This window comes from Mobula birostris, chromosome 1 (genome assembly GCF_030028105.1).
Source record: "Mobula birostris isolate sMobBir1 chromosome 1, sMobBir1.hap1, whole genome shotgun sequence".
NCBI lineage: Eukaryota > Metazoa > Chordata > Chondrichthyes > Myliobatiformes > Myliobatidae > Mobula > Mobula birostris.
The window spans coordinates 185,011,265-185,028,531 of NC_092370.1; positions in this window are offsets into that span (position 1 = coordinate 185,011,265).

The window sequence follows — 17,267 nt, forward strand, 5'->3', positions numbered from 1 at the left end:
GAATCCTGCACAAGGATTCTCAAGTCTGTTTCAACCTCGTGTACACAACAGCCACTGATTCTCCTTTGTCTATCCTGCTTGTTATTTCTTAAAAGAATTCCAACAGATTTGTCAGGCAAGACATGGTTTCCTTGAGGAAACCATGCTGACTTCCACCTTTTTTATCATGTGCTTCCAAGTACGCAAAACCACATCCTTAACAATTGACTTCAACATCTTCCCAACCACTGAGGTCAGTCTAACTGGCCCATAATTTCCTTCTGCCTCTCTCCCTTCTTGAAGAGAGAAATGACATTTGCAATTTTCCAGTCTTCCAGAACCATTCCAGAATCTAGTGGTTCTTGAAAGATCGTTACTAATGCCTCCACAATCTCTTCAGCTGCCTCTTTCAGATGCCTGGGGTGTAGACCATCTGGTCCAGGTGACATATCTACCTTCAGACCATTCAGTTTACCTAAGAACCTTCTCCCTAGGAATGGCAACTTCACTCACTTCCGTCCCCTGCCACTCTTGAACTTCTGACTTACTGCTACTGCCTTCCACAGTGAAGACTGATGCAAAATACTTATTCAGTTCATTGGCTGTTTCCTTGTCCCCCATTACTACCTCTCCTTTACACTTTATACATCTGAAGAAACTTTTGATATCCTCTTCAATAATATAGACAAGCTCGCCTTTGTATTCCATCTTTTCCTTCCTTATGACTTTTCAGTTGCCTTCCAAGTACATGAAACCACATCCTTAACAATTGACTTCAACATCTTCCCAACCACTGAGGTCAGGCGAACTGGCCCATAATTTCCTTCTGAGAGCTTTCCAATCCTCTAACTTCCCACTAATTTTTGCTCTAGTATATGCTCTCTTTGGCTTTTATGTTGGTTTTGACTTCTCTTATCAGCCACGGTTGCTTCATCCTGCCTTTAGAATATTACTACTAGTTTGGGATGTATATACCTTGTGCCTTCCAAATTGCTCCCAGAAACTCCAGACATTGCTGCTTTGCCATCATCCCTGCTAGTGTTCCCTTTCAATTAATTTTGCTCTCTGTAATTCCCTTTACTCCCACTGTAATACTGATATATATGACTTCAGCCTCTCCTCAAATTTCAGGGTGAATTCCATCATATTATGACCACTGGCCCCTAAGGGTTCCCTTACTTTAAGCTCTTTAATCAATTCCGGTTCATTGCACAACACCTAATTCAGAACAGCTGATCATCTAGTGGCCTCAACCATGAGCTTCTCTAAAAAACCATCTTGTTAGTGTTCTACAAATTCCACGTCTTGGGATCCATCACCAACCTGATTTTCCCAATCTACCTGCATATTGAAATCCCCCATGACTATCATAACATCGCCATTTTGACATGCATTTCCTATCTCCTGTTGTAATTTGTAAAATACATATTTGCTACTGTTCAAAGGTCTGTATACAACTCCCATCTGGGTCTTTAATAGAATATTGTATCCCATTCTGCAATTTATTAGTTTCCTAATGAAAGCATTAGGAAAGTGAATACATTTATGTAGTACCTTCCAGAAACTCAGTATACTCCTCTGCACAGACACCTTGCCGTGCATTATTATTTTCAGAATCTGGGCATTATAAGCACAGAATTTATTGCCAGTCCTTAATTGTCTGTGACTTAGAGCTGCCTTCTTATACTGTTACAATCCTTCCAGTTAAGTGCTGTTGGGGAGGGAGTTCTAGCATTGAGACCAAGTTATGATGAAGGGATGGTAAGGTATTTCATGTCAACATGTTATTTAGTATGGAGCAGGAACATGATTTTCCCATTTGCCTGAGGCACCTGTACTTCTAGGTGGCAAAGACAGCAGGCTTGGAAAATGCTATTTGACTGACTTAAGTTAACAAACTCTGTGCATTTTGTAGATGGTATATGATGCAGCCTCTGTTTGAAAGTGATGGAGGGATTAAATGTTTAGGGTCCTGGATGGTACCAAGTTTCTGAGTGTTGTTCGATTCTGCAGTTATCTGGGTAAATGTCTTGTAGAGGTTAGAAAAGACCTTGGTTGAACAAGAGGTGAGTCACTCACCACTGAGTACTCAACCTCTGATCTGCCCTTGTGGCCATTGTGTCCAGTGAATTGAACTGAATTCAATTGACTTTATTTCTTACATCCTACCTATACATGAGGAGTAAAAATCTTTACATTGCATCTCTGTCCGAATGTGCAATGTGCAAATTAGTCATTAGTAATAGTATGTATGGTAAGATATACAATAGGACAGTCAGTATAACATAGAAATACAATTGTATCAGTGTGAATTAATTAGTCTGATGGCCTAGTGGAAGAAGCTGTCCTGGAACCTGTTGGTCCTGGTTTTAATGCTGCAGTACCGTTTCCCAGATGGTAGCAGCCGGAACAGTTTGTGGTTGGGGTGACTCAGGTCCCCAATGATCCTTCGGGCCCTTTTTACACACCTGTCATTGTAAACTTCCTGAATAGTGGGAAGTTCACATCTACAGATGCGCTGGGCTGTCCGTACCACTCTCTGCAGAGTCCTGCGATTGAGGGAAGTACAGTTCCCATACCAGGCAGTGATGCCGCCAGTCAGGATGCTCTCAATTGTGCCCCTGTAGGAAGTGCTTTGGTTTTGGAGACTCATGCCAAACCTCTTCAGCCTCTGAGGTGAAAGAGGCGCTGTTGTGCATTTTTCACCACACAGCCAATATGTACAGACCAAGTGAGGTCCTCAGTGATGTGTATACTGAGGAACTTAAAGCTGTTCACCCTGTCAACCCCAGATCCATTGATGTCAATAGGGGTTAGCCTGTCTCCATTCCTCCTGTAGTCCACAGCCAGCTCCTATGTTTTTTGTGACTTTGAGGGGGAAGTTGTTTTCTTGACACCACAAGGTCAGGGTGATGACTTCTTCTCTGTAGACTGCCTCGTTATTAGTTGAGCTAAGGCCAATCAGTGCAGTATCATCAGCAAATTTAATTAGTAGATTGGAGCTGTGGGTATTGACAGAGTCATAGATGTACAAAGTGTAAAGGAGGGGGCTTAGGACACACCCCTGGGGCTCCTGTGTTGAGGGTCAGAGGGGCAGAGGTGAGGGAGCTCACTCTTACAACCTGCTGGTGATCTGACAGGAAGTCCAGGATCCAGCTGCACAAGGCAGGGTGAAGACTGAGGTCTCTGAGCTTCTTGTCAAGCCTGGACGGATTTAAGGTGTTGAATGCTGAACTGTAGTCCAAGAACAGTATTCTCACATAAACATCCATCTTCTCCATATGTGTAAGGACAGTGTGTAGAGCTGTGGCAATTGCATCATCTGTCGATCGGTTGTGTCGGTAGGCGAATTGTAGGGGGTCCAGTGTGGGTGGTAGCATGCTGCAGATGTAGTCCTTGACCAGCCTCCCTAAGCATTTGCTTATTATTGAGGTCAGTGTGACAGGATGCCAGTCATTCAGACATGTTACCTTGGTCTTTTTAAGTACAGGGATGATGGTGGATGTTTTGAAGCAGGAGGGCACTCTAAGCTGGGAGAAGGAGAGATTAAAAATATCTGTAAACACACCTGCCATCTCCTTCTACCTTGGGCCATGAACTTATCAATCATCCCTGCTGGACATTTTCTGAAGGTCCAAGATCCGTATGCTCCACGACCGCTGGACGAAGCGTGTAAATGTAGGAAAATATGTTGAAAAATAAATGTGCTAAATTTTCTGAAATTGACTCCTCCTACCTTAGGCCATGAACTTATCAATCACCCCTCGTAAGTTTTTGTATTGCCCAGGTGATGCAAGGCCGTGTGAAGAGCCAATGAGATTGCACCTGCAGTAGACCAATTGTGGTGATAGGAAAATTGCAGTGGATCCAGGTTCTTGTTGAGACAGTAGTTAATTCTAGCTATAGCCAACCTCTCAAAGCACTTCATCACCGTAGATCACCCTGCTCTTCTTGGATACTGGTATGATTGTTCCCCTTTGAAGTAGATGGGAGAACTTCCGAATGTAGCAAAAAGAGTGGAAATTGTCTTCGAACACACTGGCCATTTGGTTGGCACAGGTTTTCAGAGCCTGACCAGGTGCTCTATCGGGGCCTGTCTCTTGAAAGAGGGTTCACCCTCTTGAAAGACAATCTGATGTCTGCCTCCAAGACAGAGATTACAGGGCTACCAGATGCTGCAAGGATCCTCATAACTGTAGCTTTATTCTCCCTTTCAAATTGTGTATAAAAGGTGTTGATGATAGATTTCCCTTGTAGGAAGGAATAGCCTGCAAACCCTGCCAGCATTGACATACATCCAATTCTGCCTCCAAACTTGTTTGGATTTGTTCCCTTGTTCTTGAGATGCCCTGCATAAGCTGTACCTGATCTTCTTGCCCAGTCTTGGGTCACCAGACTTGAATGTCACAGATAACAGGAGTTCTCCACCATCAACTCTGCTCTCAAACGCATCTCCCCCATTTCACGCACATATGCTCTCACTCCATCCTCCCGCCACCCCACTAGGAATAGGGTTCCCCTGGTCCTCACCTACCACCCCACCAGCCTCCGGGTCCAACATATTATTCTCCGTAACTTCTGCCACCTCCAACGGAATCCCACCACTAAGCATATCTTTCCCTCGCCCCCTCTCTCTGCTTTCCACAGGGATCGCTCCCTACACGGCTCCCTTGTCCATTCGTCACCCCCATCCCTCCCCACTGATCTCCCTCCTGGCACTTATCCTTGTAAGTGGAACAAGTGCTACACATGCCCTTACACTTCCTCCCTTACCACCATTCAGGGCCCCAGACAGTCCTTCCAGGTGAGGCAACACTTCACCTGTGAGTCGACTGGGGTGATATACTGCGTCTAGTGCTCCCGATGTGGCCTTCTATGTATTGGCGAGACCCGACGCAGACTGGGAGACAGCTTTGCTGAACACCTATGCTCTGTCCGCCAGAGGAAGCAGGATCTCCCAGTGGCCACACATTTTAATTCCACATTCCATTCCCATTCTGACATGTCTATCCATGGCCTCCTCTACTGTAAAGATGAAGCCACATTCAGGATGGAGGAACAACACCTTATATTCTGTCTGGGTAGCCTCCAACCAGATGGCATGAACATTGACTTCTCTAACTTCCGCTTATGGCCCACCTCCCCCTCGTACCCCATCCATTATTTATTTTTATACCCACATTCTTTCTCTCTCTCTCCTTTCTCTCCCTCTGTCCCTCTGACTATACCCCTTGCCCATCCTCTGGTTCTCCCCCCCACCCCCCGTCTTTCTCCCTGGGCCTCCTGTCCCATGATCCTCCCATATCTCCTTTGCCAATCACCTGTCCAGCTCTTGGCTCCATCCCTCCCCCTCCTGTCTTCTCCTATCATTTTGGATCTCCCCCTCCCCTTCCCACTTTCAAATCTCTTACTAACTCTTCCTTCAGTTAGTCCTGACGAAGGGTCTCGGCCTGAAACGTCGACTGTACCTCTTCCTACAGATGCTGTCTGGCCTGCTGTGTTCACCAGCAACTTTGATGTGTGTTCCTTGAATGTCACAGACCTAGCTGTCAGCAGACTACGAATCTCCTGATTCATCCATGCTTTTGATTTGGGTATGTCCAGTAAGTTGTCATAGGCACACACTTATCCACACAGGTTTTAATGAAGACAGATCCCTGAATACAGTCCAGTCCACTGATCCAAAGCAGTCCTGTAAATGTTCCCGTGCCTCCCTTATCCATACTTCCTTGGTCCTCACACTTACCTTAAAGTAAATGTTGAGTTGCTCTCAACTGATCTCTTGAATTCAGCTCTTTGGTCTACTTTTGAATGTTTCTGACAAAATTCATACCAAGCATTGATGAGAATGTTATTGGTGAATAAATGCTGCTTGTATCTTCCATCACTTTGCTGCTGTTTCAGAATGGACTGGGCACTAATTAGATGGACTGAGTTGCCTTACACTTGATAACCAGGACATATCTGGATAGTTTTCCAAATTTTCAAGCAGAAGCCAGTGTTATGACTGCACTGGAACATCTTGGCAAGATGTGCTGAAAGCTCTGAAGCACAGGTCTTAAGTTACTGTGATTTTAATTTGAAGAAAACCTTGAGTTAGCAAGGTTCTGCCATTGCCAAGACATTCAAGTCATTCAGCAGTCTGACAGTGGTGTATATGAAACGCAAACAATAATATTTTTGTTCATAGGAAACACTGAATGCCCAATATCAATCCCATTCTTCACCTCAATATCAAGTGATATTGAGAAATGATATTTGATCCCCATTCATTCCATCATTATGTTGATGTAATACTTTGATTTTATGTTCTATCCACCGGGGGAACAAAGGAAGAGAATTTAAACAAAACAAGCAAGAAACAGCAGTAGGTTAGGCTCATCCAGACACTCAATCCTCAGCTGTATTTTATTATACTCATTGATAATGGGAGTTACTTTGCATCAGAATTCAAGGAGCTGTCATTGTAAATCCTGGTAGAATGCAGACAAGCAAATGTAGTGTCTTTGTTGAAGATAGAAAATAAGGGCAATCCAGGTAATTATAGGCCAGTGAGCCTCACGATAGTGATAGAGACGCTGTTGGAGAGGATACTGAGGGACGGAATTTATGTATGTTTGGAAAGATGTGGCCTGCTTAGAGAGAGTCAGCATGGATTTGTCCAGGGCAGGTCATGCCTTAAAATCTTAACTGAATTTTTTGAGGAGGTGCCTTAGAATGGCCCGTTCTGCAGTTTGGAACAGGACGAAAAGACTTTTATTGTAAATAAAAAGGATAAACCTGAAGGTATTTCTGTAGATTACCTTAAACTGGCCCACCAGGACTTGGATGGTTCCATGACCATATCCCCTGCATCATGACATGACCATGGGAATGTTAGCACACCCGTGGACAAGCCAGAGGCCCCCGTTGTCACTCCAACCCTCGGATGAGCCATAGGCACCTGCTGTAACTCCAACCAAGGCACAGAGTACCCAAGCTGGGCAGTTCGTACGAGCTCCAGACACTCTCACCGCTGGTTTTGGTGAATTCTGGAGAGGCCTGTGTAGGATAATGTAATGGGTGACACATGGCACATATTGTTCGTAATAAAAACTGTTCTACATAATTCAAAAACACCATTATTGAGTTGTGTTCACTGTAAGGGACAGTATCTGATGTAACGATGTCAGAGCACGGCAATGTTCTCTCTAAGGTGTGTGTGCACGTATATACACACACACACACCTTTTGCTATGAGTGCACAAAGGAGTTCAAACTGCACACAAAATGTTCTCAGCCTCGTTGGCATGTTAAGTATATTTCATGATCATGCACAGTCACATTTCCTTTTCTGGTTTCTGACATGGACAGTGTTGACAACTTGTCACGATGCAAAAGTTTCTGGAGTATTTGAAAGTGGGAAGAAGTGGAGTGATATTTGGAAACTTGACTTTTTAAAGCATCATTTAGCAAACTTATCACATATGGAATGTGTGCAAAAGCTCCAGCAAGAAAATCCTTCATTACCTGCTACAGGCCTGCTATGTATGTTTTGTGCAAGTGCAGATGAACAAGAGCGAAAATGATCAAACCCAGAAGAGATGAAAGTTCTTATTAACAGTGTTTTGCTAACTGTTAAAATGAATACATCTATATATACAACTCAGTGTGCACTTTATTGTCACTAAGCAAAAAATTTGCACAGCTCATAATTTTTGCACACACTGGTCATTACAAGTTAGAGGCAACATTGGTGTAAGGTGGCTGCTTTTGTTTTATTCGTATTGGAAGTAAAGGGCTGTGACTTTTGTTAAGCACATAGAATGAATCTCACATGTTTTATTCACTAAATCCACATGGCACTGGAGATCCTGTTCTTCAGCCCCTTCCCTAACTCCCTGTACTCACTCTGAAGGACCTCTTCCCTTTTTCATTGGTGCCAATGTGTACCATGACTTCTGACTGTTCAACCTGACCCTTGAGAGTATTCTGCAGCCACTGTGAGATATCCCGGACCCTAGCACCTGGGAGATAACACATCATTCTGGTGTCTCTTTTCTCAGTCACAGAATCTTCTGTCTCTCTCCGTAACTGTTGAGTCACCTATCACTATTGCTCTGCCTGACTTTACACTTGTCACTGTGGATATGGCCACAAGGTTTATCCTGCACTGAGTTATCTACCCCCCCCCCTTACTTCTCCTGGTGGTCACCCATCTACTCTCTGAGCCTGCACTCTGTATGTGACCTGTGTCTGTTTGGGTACCATATCTGATGTGGACTTTGACCATGGTTTTCCATATAGATCTATCCTTCGTTTTTTGGATGACTTCCATTTCCTCGATGTGTAGCCACCTGGCTATGCTTTTGATGTACATAAGCCAAGGTCTTCCTCTAGGCTTACTCCCCTCAATCTTTCCAGAGTTTTACTAGTTCATCTTTCCGCATGATGTGTCCTAGGAATCTGAGTTGTCTTTCTCTTATTGTTGGTATGAGTGATTGAAATGCTTGGGCTTTTCTGAGAACTTCTTCATTTGATGTGTGTGTGTGGTCCATGATATTTTTAACATTCTCCTGTAGAATCATAATTCAGCTGCTTCTAGTCTCTTTTCTATTGCTGGAGAAATGGTCTAGCATTCACTTCCATAAGTCAGGATAGAATAAATGTAGCACTGCAGTATTCTGTTTTACTGACCACCTCAGTAAAAGTTTCATCTATGAAGTTTTCAGCCTCCTGGGTGGTTCTGAGTGCATCCAGATCCAGCTCTAGTTCCTTGACCTTGTCAGTCAGATGACATTGGATTCTCTTCCTGCAGATGTAGTCATCAGGGAGGTGTTAGATACCCTGATATCCCACATCTCACAGGAAGAATATTCCACCACATTGACTATTCTGCCAATTCTGGACTAAGGATTTACAGACAATTTTTTTAAAAGCTTACCTGTTCTTACCTGTGCCTTCTCTCTGAAACCTTTGCGTTTCACATGTGTAGGGTAACATAATTGAGAGAAATTCACAACCACTGTCGTTGAGTTGGGGGTTTCAATTTGAGAGGCTGGTCTGACGTGATGATGTTGTTATGTAAAGGTTTTTAGCGTGATTTTATTGTGTATGCTTTGGACTTCCATAAAATGTGTAATGGGTTTCATTATTTAGTCAAGAAGAAAAAGAATGTAAAGCTTAGAAAGCTAGGAACAAACAGAGCCCTTGAAGATTATAAACAAGCCAGAAAAAAAACTTAAGAAGGGAAATAGGAAAGCCAGAATCAGCCATGAGAAGTCCTTGGCAAGTAGGATTGAAGAGAATCTAAAGGCATTCTATACATACATCAAGAACAAGAAGATAACTAAGGAAAGGGTAGGACAACTCAAGGATAAAGGAGAGAAAATTTGCTTGGTTGAGGAGAATGTTGGTGAGGTCTTTAACGAGTACTTTATATCATTATTTACCGAGGATAGGAAGATCTGTGCTGAGAGTATTAATATGCTAAGGTATTTGAAAGTAAAGGATGAGGTAGTGTTGGATCTCTTAAAGAATATTAAGGTGGATAGATCCCCAAGATCTGATGGGATATACCCCATGTTGTTGAGAGACAAGTGAAGAAATTCCTGGGGCCTTGACAAATACCTTTGTACCTAGCCACAGGCAAGGTCCTGGAGGACTGTCAGGTAGCTAATCTTCTTCCATTGTACAAGAACAGATCCAGGGATAACCCTGGAAACTATATACTGGTGAGCCTCAGTGGTAGAACTCTTAGGGATAGGATTTATGAACATTTAGAAAATCATGGCCTACTTAGGGAGAGCCAGCATGGCTTTGTGCAGGACAAGTCGTGTCCTATTAACTTGGTTGAGCTTTTGACAAGGTGATAAGGATGATTGATGAGGGTAGAACTGTGGATGTTGTCTACATAGATCTTAGTAAGGTGTTTAACAAGGTCCCTCATGGGAGCTACATCCTGAAAATTAAGATGCAAGAGATCCATGGTGAATTGGCCAGTCTGGATACAGAACTGGCTTGCCCATAGAAGATAGAGTAGTGTTCAATGGGACTTACTCCATCTGGAGTTCAGTGATAAGTGGTGTTCCACAAGAATTTGTACTGGGAGCTCTGCTGCTTGTGATGTATATAAATAACCTGGATGAAAATGTAGATGGGAGTGTATGATGTTTGCGGATGATACAAAGATAGGTGCTGTTGTGGATAGTGTAAATGACTGGCACAGAATACAGTGGGAGATAGATCTGTTGCATGTATGGGTGGAGAAACGGCAGAGTTTAATCCGGCCAAATGTGAAGAGTTGCACCTTGGTAGATCAAACGTAAGACCTTAACAGTGTTGATGAGCAGAGGGACCTTGGGGTCCAAGTCCATAGTTCTCTGAAAGTGGCTACACAGGTTGATGTGGTGGTTAAGAAGGCTATGGAGTGCTTGCTTTTATTTGTCAAGGTATCGAGTTAAAAAGTCGGGAAATCATGGTGCAGTTTTTTAAAACTAGTTAGGCTGTGTCTTTGGTATTGCGTACAGTTCTGGTCACCCCATTATAGGTAGGATACCAAGGCTTTGGAGAGGGTGCAGAAGAGGTTTACCAGGACCCTACCTGGATTAGAGGACATGTGCTATCATAGGAGTTTAGACAAAATTGTCTTGTTTCTCTGGAGTGACAGAGGCTGAGCGGAGATCTGATATATAGAGTGGACACAGTATCTCTTTCCCAGGGGTGAAATGTCTAACACTAGAGAGCATGCACTTAAGATGAGAGGATAACTTTAAAGGTTTTCTGAGAGGCAAGTTTTTTTGCACAGAGAGTGGTGGGTGTCTGGAATGCACTGGCTGGAGTGGTAGGAGAAACTGTGACTTTTAACAAGCATTTAGATAGCCACATGAATGTGAGGAAAATAGAGGGATATTGAGATGAAAGACTAGTTTATCTAGCCATTTGATTATTTATTTATTTATTTATTTATTTATTTGGTTTGACACAACATTGTGGGCTGTAGAGTTTGCTCCATGCTATGTTATAAAAGATGGAAAAATGTTCTCAACTTCTCCAATAGATCATAAGAGCTGTGTGGACCTGATGTATCTATATTATTGGTGCCAACTTGCCCTCAAATCCAGCTATGAATTGTATCAGTGAATTAGTATAAGGCACTCCTAGCAGCTTCTTTTCCAATATTTTTATTGATTTTTATATAGAAGAGTACAGAGTTCAAGAGAATACATATTATAAAACAAAAGAAAAATATAATAATACCAGATACAGTATATTGAATCACATTAACGAACTCCTTACTCTATATTCATATAGATTAGATTAATTTGTATATTAGAATATAAACAATTTTATTTTTTAAAAAAATTTACACCCACTACCAAAGTTGAAGCTGTTTGGGGAAAAAAAGGGGAAAAAAACACTTATCAGATAATAAAATATACTATTAGCCAACTTCTGTACTTTAACAAGAAGTCAAAGATCACGAAAATAATTTAAAAACGGCCCCACAAATTTTGAAAATTGCGGTTAGATTCAGAAATTGAACAATGAATCTTTTCTAAATTTAGGCATGCCATAACATCCCGTAACCACTGAGCATGGTTAGGCGGAACAGCATCTTTCCATTTAAACAAAAGTGCCCTCTTAGCCATAAGAGAGATAAAAGCCAGAATGTGCAGATCAGATGTCTTCAAGATGATATCTTTCCTTCCAACAACACCAAATAGGGCAGTCAAAGGATTAGGCTTAAAATTTACTTTAAAGAGTACAGAAAAAATTTGGAATACTTCCTTCCAATATTTTCCAAGACTTGGGCACGTCCAAAACATATTATTAAGTGAAGCTTCTCCATTGTTACACCTATCACAGTAGGGAGATATCTCTATAAAAACGAGATAACTTATCCTTGGTCATATAAGCCCTATGAACCACTTTAAATTGTAGGAGGGAATGACGAGCACATAACAATGAAGTATTAACCAATTTAAAAATCTCATTCCAAGTTTCTTCAGAAATTGAGGTCTGTAAGTCTTGTTCCCAAAGATTTTTAATTTTGTCTAAAGAATCATTTCTCATTCCCAACAACATATCAGAAATATTGGATATTGAACCATTATAGGTTGATTTCATATTAAGAATTTCATCTAATATGTTCTTATCAGGACTATTAGGAAATGTATATAATTGAGATCGCAGAAAATCTCCAATTTGTAAGTACTGAAAAAAATGGGTTTTTGCTAAACTATATTTAGTTGACAATTGTTCAAACGAAGAAAGACTTCTTCCCACAAACAGATCCCAGAAACATGTAATGCCCATTCTTTCCTGTTGTTTAAAAACTACATCAGTTTCAGGGCTTAAAAAAATAATTTTAAAAAATGGAACTGGAAAGGGAGGATCTCAATAAACCAAAGTGTTTTCTAAATTGTATCCAAATCCTCAAAGTATGTTTGACTACCACATTTTCAGTTATCTTACTTAAGGATAAAAGAAGTGAAGATCCCAAAAGGGAGATAGTAGAAAACTTATTAACCGAGTTAGCTTCTGAATAAACCCACTGGGGACAGTCCTCGTGATTAATATAGTATAACCAAAACATGAGATTCCATATATTAGTTGCCCAGCAATAAAACCTAAAATTTGGTAAAGCTAAACCATTTTTTTTAACTTTCTGGAAATGGACTTTATTCAGTCGAGGACATTTATTTTTCCATATCTAGGAGGATAAAGAGTCAAAAAAGGATTTAGGAATAAAAATGGGTAACACCTGAAAGAGGTATATAAATTCAGGTAAAACATTCATTTTAATAAAATTAATTCGGCCAATTCTATTTTGAACTGAGGACACTGTGTCTGGATGCCAGAAGTAGAGTGCGCGGCTGGAGACATCAGACCTTGCATGTTTCTGTATTAAAGCCAGTCCTCCCCTGTTGGTCCCAGTGAATTCAGCAAGTGCAGCACATTAGCCATGCATGCCAAACTTGACCTTGGCAAAAGGAATAAAGCATCTCTCCCTCACTGTGAGCATTATTTAAAGTGGCCATTAGGAAGCTGCCAGGATCAAAGGAACTGCACTGTATGAACTAAAACTTCTGAGTGCAAGGTGGTAGATGAACTTACTGCGGCACAAAAAGGAGAGTGCATTATGTCACTTGCATAAAACATAGTGGACAGAAGAGTGTGAGGGTCTTTGTTCTTAGGTATAAGGGCCTAAATGGCTGCCTTCTGTTTCTATGTTTTGATGGAAGTCTTGCATGTTCTGACCAGTGTTACTTAATACTCAAAAATCCTAAAAATTCAGAAGTTATTGCTGCTAAAATTAAAAGCCTTCAAAATCTGAATTTCATAATAAATGCCCTGTGTATGATGGAAATTATCAGTATGGATACATATTGGTTTTTATTGATCATTATGCTCGACACTGACCTGTTACAGATCGCATGTACGGCACTTGTGAAATCGACTGGATTCAGACCACCTTCTCCCTTGCCTACAAATCGTATGTTATTGGCATATTCCTCTGCTGCTTCTTCCTGCCCGTTTCAATCATGATTTTTTCATACGTGTCCATAATAAAAATGGTCAGGCACAGTCACAAGTGTGCCAGAGGAGGTGACGTCAGCATGCGGCAACGCCAAGTGGAACGCGAAATAACACGAGTAAGAACTGATGTTCCAAAAGTAAGGGAATAATGATGACTATGTAACTGCTGATGAAGTCGAGCGGAGGAGAGCTTGATTAAAATTGCCTGGAAATGAACAGAATAGAGAATATCAGGATAGAATCTGACTGTGTGGTAAAGATCTAATAACAAGTAAAATTAGAACATCGCAGTACCAGCCTCTAGTGAAATTAAAAATAGTAGATATTAATACTCAGGTGTGATCAGAATAACATAATTATTGGTAGATTATAGTCACAGTTACCAATTTTCTGGCCAATTTATGAGAGCGAAATCCTGCCTGATTTTGTTACTTCTCCCAGCCAGCGAGATTAATGTTAGTAGTAAATATGTCTCTTGATTGTACCATAAGACCATAAGACATAGGAGCAGAATTAGGCCATTCAGCCCTTCGAGTCTGCTCCACCATTCCATCCTGTCGGATCCTGAATCCCACTGAACCCCATACATCTGAATTCCCGCCATCTCCTTTGATGCCCTAACCAATCAGGAAACGATCAACTTCTGCCTTAACGGATGGCCTCCACCACAGTCTGTGGCAGAGCATTCTACTGATTTACTACTCTCTGGCTTTTAAAAAAAAAAATCATCCTTACCTCTGTTCTAAAAGCTCACCCCCCTATTTTGAGGCTGTGCCCTTTAGTTCTGGATACCCCACCACAGGAAACACCCTTTCCACATCCACCGTATCTAGTCCTTTCAACGTTTGGTAGGTTTCAATAAGATCCCAACGCATTCTTCTAAATTCCAGTGAACCTCCTCTGGACTCTCTCCAATGACAACACATCTTTTCTGAAATATGGGGCCCAAAACTGTTGACAATACTCCAAGTGTGGCCTGACTAGTGTCTTATAAAGGCTCAGCATTATCTCCTTGCTTTTATATTCTATTCCCCTTGAAATAAATGCCAACATTGCACTTGTCTTCTTTACACAGACTCAACCTGTAAATTAACCTTCTGGGAGTCTTGCATGAGGACTCCTAAGTCCCTCCGCACCTCTGATGTTTGAACCTTCTCCCCATTTAGATAATAGTCCACACTACTGCTCTTTTTACCGAAATGCATTTTCATACATTTCCCAACACTGTATTCCATCTGCCACTTATTTGTCCATTCTTCCAATTTGTCTATGTCCTGCTGCAAACACATTGCTTCCTCAGCACTGCCTACCCCTCCACCTATCTTGGTATCATCCACAGGCTTTGCCACAAAGCCATCAATTCCATTATCCAAATCACTGGCAAACAATGTGAAAAGTAGTGGTCCCAATACTGACTCCTGAGGAACACCACAAGTCACCGGCAGCCAACCAGAAAAGTCCCCTTTTATTCCCACTCACTGCCTCCTGCCTGTCAGCCATTCCACTATCCATGCCAGTATCCTTGCTGTAACGCCATAGGATTTTATCTTGTTAAGCAGCCTCATGCGTGGCGCCTTATCAAAAGCCTTCTGAATATTCAAATAATGACATCCACTGCCTCTCCTTTTTCCATCCAGCTTGTTACTTCTTCAAAGAACTAAAAGATTTGTAAGGCAAGATTTCCCTTTGCAGAAACCATGCTGACTTTGACTTATTTTATCATTGGTCTCCAAGTACCTTGAAACTTCATCCTTAATAATAGGCTCCAACACTTTCCCAGCCACTGAGGTTAGGCTAACTGGCCTATAATTTCCTATCTTTTGCCTTCTTCCCTTCTTAAGGAGTGGAGTGACTTTTGCAATCTTCCAGTTCTCCGGTCCCACGCCGGAACCAAGTGATTCTTGGAAGTTACATGAATGCTGTTTTAAGCCATTGCACCCTACAAGCCAACAACCATCCTGATTCCATAAGATCATAAGACATAGGAGTATAATTAGGCCATTTTACCCATTGAGTCTGCTCCGCCATTCAACCATGGCTGATTCTTTTAATTCCCTCCTCAGCCTCACTCCCTGGCCTTCTCCCTGTAACCTTTGGTGTCCTGTCCAATCAAGAACTTATCATTCTCTGCCTTAAATACACCCAATGACTTGGCCTTCACAGCTGCCTGTAGTAAGAAATTCCACAAATTCACCATCCTCTGGCTAAAGAAATTTCTCTGCTTCTCTGTTTTAAATGAACACCCCTCTATCCTGAGGCTGTGCCCTCTTGACCTAGACTCTTCCATCATGGGAAACATCCTTTCCACACCTACACTGTCTAAGCATTTCAACATTTGAAAAGTTTCAAAGAGATCCCTCCTCATCATTCTAAATTCTAGCAAGTGTAGATCCAGAGCCATCAAACATCCCTCGTATGATAACCCTTTCATCCTTGGAATCATCCTTGAGAACCTCCTCTGAGCCTTCTCCAATGCCAGCTCATTATTTCTTTGATGAGGAGCTCAATACTGTTCACAATGCTCAGGGTGAAGCCTCACCAATGCCTTATAAAGCCTCAACATCACATTCCTGCTCTTATATACTAGACCTCTTGAAATTAATGTTAGAATTGCATTTACCTTCCTCACCACCAACTCTACCTCTCTAGGCTGTTCTGCACAAGGAATCCCAAGTCCCTTTGCATCTCAGATTTTTGGACTTTATCCCCACGTAGAAAATAGCCTGCACATTTATTTCTACAACCCAAGTGCATGACCGTGCATTTTCCAACATTGACACTTTATTGCCCATTCTCCTAATCTAAGTCTTCTGCAGCCTTACCTGCTTCCTGAACACTACCTGCCCCTCCACTAATCTTTGTATCATCTGCATAACATGGCAACAAAGCCATTTATTTCATCATCTAAATTATTGATACACATCATTAAAAGAAGCAGTCCCAACACCGACCCCTGCAGAATACCACTAGTCACTTGCAGCCAACCAGAAAAGGATCCTTTTATTCCCACTCACTGCCTCCTACTAATCAGTCAATGCTCTAACTATGCCAGTAACTTTCCTGTAATACCGTGGGCTCTTAACTTGGTAAGCTACTTCATGTGTGGCACCTTGTCAATGGCCTTCTGAATCTCCAAAGTATACAACCTCCCTTTATCTATCCTACTTGTAATCTCTCAAAGAACTCCAACAGGTTTGTCAGGCAAGATTTTTCCTTAAGGAAGCCATGCTTACTTTGTCCAATCTTGTCCTGTATCACCAAGTACTCCATAACCTCATCCTTACCAATTGACTCCAACATCTTCCCAACCACTGAGGTCAGGCTAACTGGTCTATAATTCCTTTCTGCTGCTTTCCTCCTTTCTTAAAGAGTGGAGTGACATTTGCAATTTCCCAGTCTCTGGCACCATGCCCAAGTCCAATGACTTTTGAAAGATCATTACTAATGCCTCCACAATCTCTACCACGACCTCCTTCAGAATACCAGGGTGAAGTTCATCTGGTCTAGATGACTTATTTACCCTTAGGACTTTCAGATTTGAGCAACCTCTCCCTTGTAATAGTAACTGCACTCACTTCTCTTCCCTCACACCCTCCAACGTCTGGCACACTGTTAGTTTCTTCTGCAGTGAAGACTGATGCAAAATACTCATTTAGTTCATCTGCCATCTCCTTGCCCCCCAGTTATTTCTCTGGCATCATTTTCTACCACTCCTATATACACTCTCATCTCTCTTTTATTTTTTACATATTTGAAAAAGCTTTTGA